This window comes from Mauremys reevesii, linkage group 11 (genome assembly GCF_016161935.1).
Source record: "Mauremys reevesii isolate NIE-2019 linkage group 11, ASM1616193v1, whole genome shotgun sequence".
In the NCBI taxonomy this organism is placed as follows: domain Eukaryota; kingdom Metazoa; phylum Chordata; order Testudines; family Geoemydidae; genus Mauremys; species Mauremys reevesii.
The window spans coordinates 9924181-9935859 of record NC_052633.1 but is presented as its reverse complement, the minus strand read 5'-3'; positions in this window follow the sequence as shown (position 1 = coordinate 9935859).

Genomic DNA, 11679 nt, shown 5'->3' with positions numbered 1-11679 from the left:
ACGGTGAGGAACCGGTCCTGTGGATAAGGTAGGAACAGTTCAGTGCTGTTAACCTTTTGTTTGCCTGTTAAGACCTGGGGACGCCCAGTGTCTTCCCATAGGTATGGGGCAGGGATAGAGTACAGGCAGGGCACGGTGTATGCCCCCAGAATGCATTCTAGCAAATTGGAAAGTGTTTGGTTTGGATCCAATGATTAAGGGTAAACTAAAAAGGTTCTGTACAGTTGACTGGCCTCAATATCAACTAGAGAGCCAGGAAAGGTGGCCACCAGAAGGATCACTTAATTACAACATGATCCTTCAATTACTTTTGTTTTGTTAGCGAATGGGTAGCTTTTGAAACTGTTTGTATAAAGAGCTCTTGTAAAAATCCCCCATCATATGCCCCAGAGCTGCACTGGGAGGAGGATTGTCCGTGGGAATAATGGTCTTGGTGTGTGTGTGTGTGTGTGTATACCAGTGTGAGTGTCTGTTACTGGAAGACGCCCAGATTAACCTGTGAAGCAAATGCTAATGATCAGGAGTAGTCTAACGCAAGCCCAGTAACTAGTGGATCTTTAGGAGATCCGACCCACGGTGGGCTGACTCAGCCTGGCATCGTCCGGCGAGGAAGCTGCCTGGGTCTAGGAATGTGTGAACCTATCTTCCCCCCCCTTCCTTTCCGTGTGGGCTACTGACAGTCTGATCATCTCACTGAATGCAATTAGAGTAAGCGGCTCCTCTCCCAGAGACTAGCCGAAGCTCTTTGCTGAAAGGAGGTGTAGAAGAGTCAGTCATCCTCGTTAATCTCTCCTGTGTGAGTGTCCTGTAGGGAGAGATTCTTAGTTTATGAGCCGCTAGCGCGGACAGGGCCCCGCTCTCTGTGTGTGTAAGTGGAAAATGGGGGAAGGGACAGTCTAAACATTCTACCTCACCCCCTAAGGGTACCCCAGCATAGTACATGTACGTACATTATGGTCCTGAAACCTGCAGGTATTTAGAGAATTGGAATCTTTACACGCATGAAAATCCATCTAAACAATGTGCATGTTCTGATGGCAAAAACTGAGTAAAATCCATTCCCAACTAGCTCTGATTGCTATTCCTTTTCGTATAATCCTTGGTGAATGAAAATAAGACATTGTAAGAAAAGAATTGCTTTGAAAAGCTTCTTGGTCTGTTACTTCTGTTCATTGTTATTTTCAATCCAAGTTACTGACCTCCTTAAAACACTGAAGTGGTTCAGAAATAGACGTCTTCATCCTAGGAAATAAATGACCAAGTCATCTGGCTGCGTGAGGCGTCAACACAAGTGTAAGTGTTCCTTGTAACCTGCAGTCTCAGTGGCAAGTCCTACTACCTTGTTAATTCCTTCCCTAGCACATCAGAGAGGGCGTTTTGGAAGCCATTTCTTATTGATGTGAATAAAAAGGAAACTAATGCTGTGAGGTCCGGGGGGAGGCAGGCTGTCATTTAATGAAGCAATGGATAGAAAAATGTAGGGGAAGCTGTAGAGGATCCAATGAGCCCACGTACATGACTAAGGCGAGCAGCACTTAAAGCTGGGTGGGCGAGTGGTGAGACCCCCTTGGCTGGGGCCCAGAACTGGTGGATTTCTGGTTCTGGTTCTATCACTGACCCTTGCCAGGCCCTTACTCTCTTTAGTCCTCAATTTCCTGTCTGTCCAACAGGCATCACAATACTTCCTGACACCATGTACTGAGGCCTAATGAAGGTTTGTTCACACGCTGAGATCCTTGGAGGGTGGGCGGGGCTGTACACCCGCACACTATTGTTCTGAATTACGCTTGGAAATCCATGTAATTGGATGATGCCATGAAGCAGGGCCGGCTCCAGACCCCAGCGCGGCAAGCACGCGTGTGGGGCGGCATTTGCCGGCAGGGGCGGCGGGCTGGGCCGGTGTACCTGCCGCAGTCATGCCCGCGGGAGGTCCGCTGCTCCCGGGGCTCCGGGGCGTCTCCCGCGCCTGACTGCTTGGGGCGGCCAAATATGTAGAGCCGCCCCTGACGTCCAAACCAGGCTCTGAAAATCAAAGGGCTTTTTACATCAGCAATAAAGATTCTACCATCAGGACGTCCAGTATCTGGCAATTCTGCCGCTGATGCAACAGACAGAAGAGACTCCAATGTGCTTTTCTAGAGCTGGCTCAATCTGCAGTGGGAATTTCATGCAAAAACTGGGTCAGCGAAGGAAGCAGGTGTGAACTAAGACACACAGGGCACAGTTTTTAAAACCGAGTGCACAATCACCATCCTTGCTGGTGATAATACGATCCAAACTGAACACATCGTTTTACTCTTTTCTGCCTTCCCCAGTTGGTTTTTACAAGAAGTTTCATGGGTCTTAAACAATGAGGTTAATATCTGAGTATAACTGCACAGGCTAGATGCCTAACATGTCCAGTGTTGTTTTCTTCAACCACCTGGAATTCAGGAGCTAACCGAGCATGTACAACCTACAAGGGATGAGAGGTATTGTTTCAGACGTTCTTAGCATCGGCTGCAGACTCAGACAAAGTCAGTTTTACTTCGCAGGCCTTTTGAAAATTCTAAGGCTCTGAACTTAATCGACAGAAAATAACGTTTTTGCCATGCAAACAACATTGTAGTAGCGGTTATAGTTCAGTCATGGGAAAACAGACTTAGAAGCCATTTGGATATAAGCTCAAAGGCTCGCACTGTGTATGGACGCCTTTCGTTGCAGGCTTCATGTACTTTCAGCAAAGAGCACATTATGGGAAATACTGTTTGCTGAACGTGTAATACTGCTCACATGGATGGATAGCACACAGACATTCATGTGCAGAAAAATCCACACCAAAAACTTCAAACATGCTAACAAGCACATTGCCACAGCACACAAGGGTCACTGCATGAAAACACCTAGCTGCGTCCCCAAGCTAACGCATCACACAAACAAACAAAGAGTGGAGGGAAAAACCGGTGGATTCAAATAAGGTGCAGTTCAAAACCCTTCCAGTTTACCTCTGGCTGCGAGAGTGTGACTGGCACACAGACATGCTAAAGTACTTACTGTGTGTCAAGCAGGAGTTCTGGAGTGCGATGCTACTTCCTTCCTGCGATGTGACTATGTGAGCCAAAGAGCCCCTGTTTGCCTGTTTTATGCCTTGCCTTAGTGCTGATGTCACAGACAAAGCCAGGGCATTTTCACGTCAGCTCCCCGCCCCATAACCCATAATGTTAATTTGAATCAAATCAAGAAAAGGATTTTCATGACTCATGAGGGTGCCTATTTTATGTTGGGATTCTAATATTTTCTTCATTTGGACAAATCAGATAGCTTGGAAATACGCTAATCTTTCCCCCAGGTGGGCTATTATTTCCTACGTAAGGAGCTGGACCTCATCAGGGAATGTATGTTGTGCAGACGCATTCCAGAAGGCACGCACTGGTACGTATCTGCATGTGGTTGCTGAATTAAGCTACAGTGGTGTAAATCCCACTTGGTGCTTTTATGTTAGGACTTGTGGAGAGGGTGTGTTTTCACACCCTGCTGCAGTGCTGCAAATTTGTAAGTGTAGCCAAGCCCGTACAGTTCCTACATCACAGTACCAGGCCCGTCCACTCCATTGTGGGGTCAGCCCAACACCCTGAGGGGCTCTCAAAGTGTCCAGTTCAGGTACTGACCAGCCCCAGATTTTGTCACCTCCTACCCATCTGGAGCTCCTCAGTTTGGGGCACGGTCACCGGCTTAGAAGACTCTGTGTCCTGTTCAGTGTCCTGTTCAGTCTCTGTCTCTGTGTCCTGTTCAGTCAGTCCATCTCTCTCAGGCTTTCATCACCCAAAGGGGCGGGGGAAAATATGCCTGTTAGTGTATGTAGCGGAGGGACAAAATGACATGGCTGGGATATTGACCGCCTTTGGAAATCTGTCTTCAGCAAGAGAGACAATGAGAAGATGTTTGGGCAATTAATAAGAAATGGCGACATGTTATGAAACATAAACAGCATGTCCTACTTAGCATCAAAGTGGGTCCAAGTAGTTAAAATTGCTCCTGCCAGCGAGGCCAATCCTGCCACCTGCAATAATGTTTGTTTTTTGATTTTTTGTGTGTGTGCAAAACTGCCAGTGAACCAAAAAGTCAGTTGTTTGCCCAATACTAAGTGCAACTAAATAGGCTCCAGTGGTGAGAGTATCAATTTCCAAGGAGCAATTCCTTTTCTTTCATAACAACCATGGCTATTCTGGTCTGGTAACAGTCAATATGGACGTGATTGACATCCATGCCTAAGAGCTATTAAAGTTGCAGGCATCTGGATCCTGAATCCCCACTGCAGCTTGAGATCCCTTCCGCTCTTGCTGCCTGCCCCAGAGCATTTCCCCTCACAGCACCATTTGGCTTTCACTCTTCAGTTGAGTTTCCCGCCACTTTCTCCAGGCTTCTGCCCTCACACTGGTTTTACTTCATTTTTTCTCTTTTATTCTTTCATTTCTTTCCCCCGGTTTGGTTAAACCTACCCTGTACTTGACCCTCCACACCCTCTAACCGCTTCCCACTAGAGCCTCCCTTCTCTCATGACTTGTTGGTCACACTCTCCAGTTTCTGGGTCTCCCTCTCCCAGGCTCCCTGCTCCTGGGGAGCCTCCAGCTTCTCCCCCAAACCCCAAATCCTAATTCATTCTGCCCCCTGCCACCCCCACATCTGCCTGTCCCCAGCCCGGCTGTTAATTCTACTCCTCAACCCTCACATCACTTCTGCCCCCAACCCCCACCCTCAGTTCTGCCCCTGCAGCCCCATGTCTGCCCTCATGGCCCCTCTGCTCCTGTTGGGCGGGGGAGGGGGCTGCAAGGTGGAAGTTTTGCCTAGGACGCAAAGTATCCTTGCACCGGTCCTGCTGCTTGGGCTGCTCCATCCCCAGCGGCAGAGACACAGCAATGAAGGGGCCAGAAGCTTTTGGTGAGGAGGGATCAGAAGAGGCAGGTACCAGCTTTAAACCCCAGAGGGAAGCTCCCTCCCCTAATGCAGCCTCAACGCCCAGGCCAGGAAACAGAGACTTATTGGTACTGGTTGAAGACACGATACTGGACTATATGGACCATTGATCTGACCACTCGGGAAATTCTGATGTTCTTATAACTAACCGAGATGTATCTACCCCCCATTGTAACCCACTAGACCCCAGTCCCCTCCTAGAGCTGGGATAGAACCCAGGAGTCCTGACTGGGTCTCTCCCTACAGAGTTAGTAACAAAGGAAGAATATACAGTCACATTTTAACCAGTGTCCCTACAGTGATTTTCCACAAGATGTCAGACCACGTTAGTATTAGAGCTCAGTGGGTCTAATATTGATTTAAGTTTCTTTCTTTTATAAAGGAATTACATACAGGGCTCCTGCCAGCTCATTGCTAACTTCCCTGCCAAAACACTGGAGTTTTCAGGTGCCCTAGTAGCCCCTGGAATCATGGTTAAATTACCCTCCCCGCCACCACCACCATTTGAAATGGTGCCCCTGAGTGCACAGTCCCCTACCGTGCTCCCCCATAGGAGCTGCATTAACAGGCAACTCTGCAAGTGACCCCCCAGGCCCCTCTAGTCCCTTGGCCACATGTATCCTGTCCTTATTCTGGTGGCTAATCCAGAAAAAGAGCTCGCCCCTGCTGCCACCTTAGGGATGTGTTGGGTTGAGATCATCTGGTCGAAGCAAGCAGTAGGGACAGAATCTGAGACTTGAAGCTCCTAGAGTGACCTCTTACCTTTATAGACCTGCCCTTCAGCCATCCCCAGATCTTTTCAAGTGTAACGTGATAGTAAATAGACCCATTTTAAACCCTTCACCACACAAGACAAAGCCTGTAGGATTCCTCATTAACTATTTATTTCTCCTCCCCTGCCTCCCTACAGCCACCAGCCACCTTCGAGCTTTCCCTCTTCTCTCCCAGAGTCTGCTCACTTGATTGCAGCAGCTCAGCGGATGGGCCAGCTTTGCACTTTCACTTCCATTCTTCACTTCTTTGGTTGGCCGCATTTGCAACCGAGCAGCCTGATGGAAATCCCTGGAAATCCCTGAGTCCTCTGTCTCGGCAGGCAGGCCAAGCAGCCGGGGGAGGTTAGCCTGACCTGTCAGGAGTGGAGGCTTGGCCCATAGGGTAGAGTTACCATATTTGAACTGTCAAAAAGGAGGACACTCCATGGGCGGGGGAGTGGTTTTAATCCTCCAGACAGCTGCCTCGCAGGTAGGGTTGGGGGCCGTGCTGTCGCAAGAGGTGGGTGGAGAAGAATACCCCATTTTGTACCTGAGCCACAAGCTGTTCCCCAGAGAGACCCGGTATTCCACCATAGAGCGGGAGGCCCTGGGAGTGAAATGGGCATTCGAGGCGCTGAGGTACTGTGATGTTCATCCATCGTTGTCAATGAAGACCTCAACAACTCATTCTTTCGATGAACGGACTCTGTGCGTCCGAAGATGACTGATCAGTCCGATTCGGGGGTAGAATGTCCTGTCACACGTCGGACAGACATATGATGGCACTGTCGATGATGTGCGGGCAGCTCTGGACTTCGCAGCTCACGCTTTCTTTCAGGGTACGTCTACACTACGGGACTATTCTGAATTTGCATAAACCGGTTTTGTAAAACAGATTTTATAAAATCGAGTGCGCGCGGACACACTAAACACATTAAATCGGTGGTGTGCGTCCACGGTTCGAGTCTAGTGTCGATTTCTGGAGCGTTGCACTGTGGGTAGCTATTCCGTAGCTATCCCATAGTTCCCGCAGCCTCCCCCGCCCCTTGGAACTTCCGGGTTGAGATCCCAGTGCCTGATGGGGCAAAAATCATTGTCGCGGGTGGTTCTGGGTAAATGTCGTCAGTCACTCCTTCCTCTGGGAAAGCAACGGCAGACAAGCATTTTGCGGCTTTTTTCCCTGGATTGCCCTGGCAGATGCCATAGCATGGCAATCATTGAGCCTGTTTTGCCTTTTGTGACTGTCACCGTATGTGTAATAGATGCTGCTCACAGAGGCGATTCAGCAGCGCTACACAGAAGCATGCTTTTGCTTTTGCATGATAGCAGAGATGGTTACTAGCCATACTGTACCATCTACCATACCATAAATTGGTAATAAGATGGTCATGGTTACCAGTCCTTTTGCACTGTGCCATTTGCTGCTGTCATAAGTGCCCCTGGCCAATCAGCCAGGGGCGCAAAAGCCAAAATTGGCAATGACTCCCTGAGTCAATCCCTCCTTTTTGGTATCTAAAAATAGAATCAGTCCTGCCTAGAATATGGGCAAGTGTACTAGAGAACCACTGTATCATAGAGCCAGAGAGCACAGCTGCTCTGTGTCAGATCCCACAGAAATTATGAGCTGTATGCTATTCACAGGGGGTGCTCCTGCAACAACCCCACCTGTTGATTCCGTTCTTCCCCCAGCCTTCCTGGGCTACCATAGCATTGCACCCCCACTTGTGTGATGAATTAATAAAGAATGCAGGAATAAGACACAGTGACTTGTTAGTGAGAAATGAGTGGAAGGCAGCTTCCAGCTGCTATGATAATCCAGACAGGACAGTAAGGAGTGTGGAGCAGAGGAGCCCAGCATCCCTCTGCTAGTCCAGGGGCAATTGAATCTTTTCTTTACACATGAAGGGTGGGGGCTGATGGAGCTCAGCCCCCTGTTGCTATTATGAGGATGGTTACCACCCATACTGCACCATCTACAAGGAAAAATTAGGGCCAGGCGCCCTTGATTGACCTCACTGATGCTAGTCGGCATAGTTACCAGCCCTTTTGCACTGCCCCATGTGCCAATAGACTGATGACGAGGACGGGTATCAGTCGTATTGCACCATCAGCCACCCATGGCGGGGGGGGGGGAATGAGGATGTTAGTGTTGACGGCTGCTGCATCGCGTCTATCTGCATCATTCAGTAAAGATAGGGTGACATGTAAAAGAGTTAAGAGAGGATTGTTTTCCCTTTCACTTCTGGGGGTGGGTGGGGGGTGCGTAAATTGCCGAGCTATGCCCTGACCCACCGCAGACACGGTGTTTGACCCTAGAAGCATTTGGAGCTCAGCCAAGAATGCAAATGCTTTTCGGAGACTGCAGGAACTGTGGGATAGCTTGAGTCCTCCAGTCCCTTAGCGTCCATTTGATTCTTTGGCTTTCCGTTACGCTTGTCACGCAGCAGTGCGCTGAGCCACTGCTATGGCGTCTGTCTGGAGATTTTAAAAAAATGATTTTGAATTTCGTCTTCTGTAACGGAGCGCTGATAGAACAGATTTGCCAGCGATCACGTCCGCATGGTCCATGTTGATCTCGAGGGACTTCAGAGAGGTCTTCAGCGTGTCCTTGAACCGCTTCTTTTGTCCTCCCTGGGAGCGCTTTCCCTGGTGAGTTCTCCGTAGAAGAGCTGTTTAGGAATGCGCTCCTCTGACATTCTCACATGTCCGGCCCATCTGGTCTGGGCTCTCATCAGCAGTGTGTGAACTGACGGCAGACTGGCTCTGATATGGACTTCACTATCGGGCACTTTGTCCTGCCATCTGCTTTTTAGAAGCTTTCACAGACAGGAAATGTGGAAGTGATTGAGCCTTCGTGCATGACGCTGATGGACAGTCCACGTCTCGCAGGCGTACAGCAGAGTTGGAAGCACCACTGGCTTGGTAGACCTTCAGATTCGTTGGTTGGCTGATCCCGCGACGTTCCCAGACGTTGGAGCACAATCGGCCAAATGCAGAGCTGGCTTTAGCAATTACTTCATCATCGACTGACACTGCTCCGGAAAGGGTACTGCCCAGGTATGTGAAGTGGTCCTCTGCCTGAAGTCTCTGTCCATTTACAGTGATGGACGGTTCTGAGTACAGACCGTGGGGAGCTGGCTGGTGCATGACCTCAGTCTTCTTGATGTTAATGGTGAAACCTAAGTTGTTACATGCAGATGAAAACTTGTCCATACTGGCTTGCATTTCTGGTTCTGTACTAGCATTCAGAGCACAATCATCGGCAAAGAGAAAGTCTCGAAGTACAGTTTCCTTCACCTTGGATTGAATAGTTTCCCATCAGTTCTGTACTTCAGGCCTACTCCTTCAGTGCAGTGTTGAAAGGCATCAGTCAGAGTGGCACACCCTTGCTTGACGCCATTGGTGACTGGGAAGACCTCAGATGTTTCACCGTCATCCAGGACACGAGCCTTCATACCGTGATGAAATTCACGTACCATTCGTATGAATCTGTCTGGACAGCCAAATTTCGACATGATCCTCCACATGCCCTGGCGACTGACAGAGTCGAACGCTTTCGTGAGGGCCACAAAAGTTGTGTAGAGTTCACTATTCTGTTCTTGACATTTCTCCTGTAGCTGACGCGCAGCGAAGATCATGTCAATAGTCCCACGTCCCTTGCGGAAGCTGCACTGTGATTCTGGCCCTGTTCCAGGTGAGTGATCAATCGGTTGAACAGAACCCGTGCAAGAATTTTCCCCGCTGTAGAGAGCAGTGAGATTCCACGGTGATTGTTGCATACCTGGCGATTGCCCTTCCTCTTATAGAGGTGCACGATGGACACATCTCTAAATTCCTGTGGAATGGATCTCTGCTTCCAGAAGGACTGAAACAGCTCAGTGACTTTCCGTAGCAGCACGGGTCCACCGACCTTGTACACCTCTGCTGGGATGGCCTCTGACCCTGGGGCTTTGCCACTTGACAGCTGGTTGTTGGCTTTCTTCACTTTGTCCTCTTCTGGTGAAGCATCCATGGAGTCATTGACTGCAACCTGGGGCATCTTGTCAATGGCCTCATCATTGATGACTGAGGGGCAGTTGAGAACTGCTTCAAAATGTTCAGCCCATCTCTGGAGAATCTGCGTCTTCTCTGTAAGGAGCACAGTGCCATCAGAGTTCAGGAGGGGAAAGCTCCCAGAAGACTGTGGACCATAGACTCTCCCTCACTTTAATCCAGTTCACCCGCAAGTCTCGACATCATATCAAGTCCTGTGGCGATGGGCGAGCGACGAAGCAGCAGGTGTGGATACACTGGGAGCTGTAGCTGCGGAGCTGCACACAGGCGGCTCAGGTATAATGGTCGTTCTTCACTGACTGAAGCAGTAGTGGAGCTCGGCATCTTCTTGAGGATTGAGCAGCCCTATTCAGGATTGCACTGCTCACCTCCGTAGCATGGGGAGGGGGCTAGAAAAGGTGCCCTAAACATTGCCTGCTTCACCTTACCCTGGCCAGCATACCGTGGCTGGCGGGAATCCCATAAAAGCGGTCAAACAAAAACAAAACTTAGGCTGTGGCTACACTTAGCACTTCAAAGGGCTAAGTGTAGTCAAAGCGCCAGCGCTGGGAAAAAGCTCTCCCAGCGCTGTCTGTACTCCACCTCCCTGTGGGGAATAACGGACAGCGCTGGGAGCTGCGCTCCCAGCGCTGGTGCTTTGACCACACTGGCGCTTTGCAGCGCCGCAATTTGCAGCGCTGGAGAGGGTGTGTTTTCACACCCTGCTGCAGCGCTGCAAATTTGTAAGTGTAGCCAAGCCCTTAGTGTGACACCGATCACCATTGGCACATGGAATGTGCGTACCCTACTGGACAACATCACGGCAGACAGACCGGAGAGAAGAACAGCACTTGTCGCCAGACAGCTCGCATGCTAGAACATTGACTTTGCAGCCCTTAGCGAAACTCGCCTTGCTAATGAAGGACAGCTGTCCGAGTCACGTCGCGAATCTGGAGTTGGCTTCGCCATCAAGAATCATCTTGTTCGGAAACTTGCCAGTTCCCCCAAGGTTGTGAATGACCGACTCAGGACAATGCAGTTTCCGCTTCAAAAAGGAAAACAAGCTACTTTGATCAGCGCATACGCTCCCACAATGACCAACCCAGAGGATGTGAAGGATAAATTCTACAAAGAACTAGATGCTCTGTTATCATCAGTGCACCACACAGACAAGCTGATTCTGCTTGGCGATTTTAACACAAGAGTCGGATGCGATGCCGCAGCCTGGGAAGGAGTCATCGGGAAAAACGGAGTGGGAAACTGTAACAGCAATGGCCTGTTACTGCTGAAAACTTGTGCAGCATATGACCTTCTGATCCAGTGCCGCCCGGGGGGGGGAGAAAAGGGGGCAATTTGCCCCGGGCTCCGCAGGGGCCCCCAAGAGAACAGCGGAGGCTCCCGCCTCCGCCCCTCTCCTGGAGCCTCAGCGCATCAAGCGCCGAGTCTCCGCCTGGGCCCCTGAGCCCCGCCCCACTCAGAGCCGCGTGGTGAGGGGGCGGGACTGGGAGCTCCGGGCTGAGCTCTGCTCCCTCCGCTCGGCGGGGAGCTCGCAGCCCCGCCCCCTCACCACGCGTCTCTGAGCGGGATGGAGCTCAGGCCCCGCCGGCCACACGCTGCGGCTGTTCCGGCGAGGCGCTGAGACTCCGGGTGAGGAGGGAGCCGGGGGTAAGAGGCTGGGGCCGGGGCGGGGGGGAAGCGGGACCCGCCGCCAAAGCGCAGCCCGGTCTTCGGCGGCGGGGGGTCCCTTCCATTCTGGGACCCGCTGCCGAAGTGCCCCGAAGACCCACGGCGGGGACCCCCCCCGCCGAATTACCGCTGAAGACCGGGCTGCACTTCGGCGGCGGGTCCCGCTTCGGCGGTAATTCGGCGGCGGGGGGCTCCCGCCGTGGGTCTTCAGGTCACTTCGGCGGCGGATCCTGGAATGGAAGGGCCCCCCGCCGCC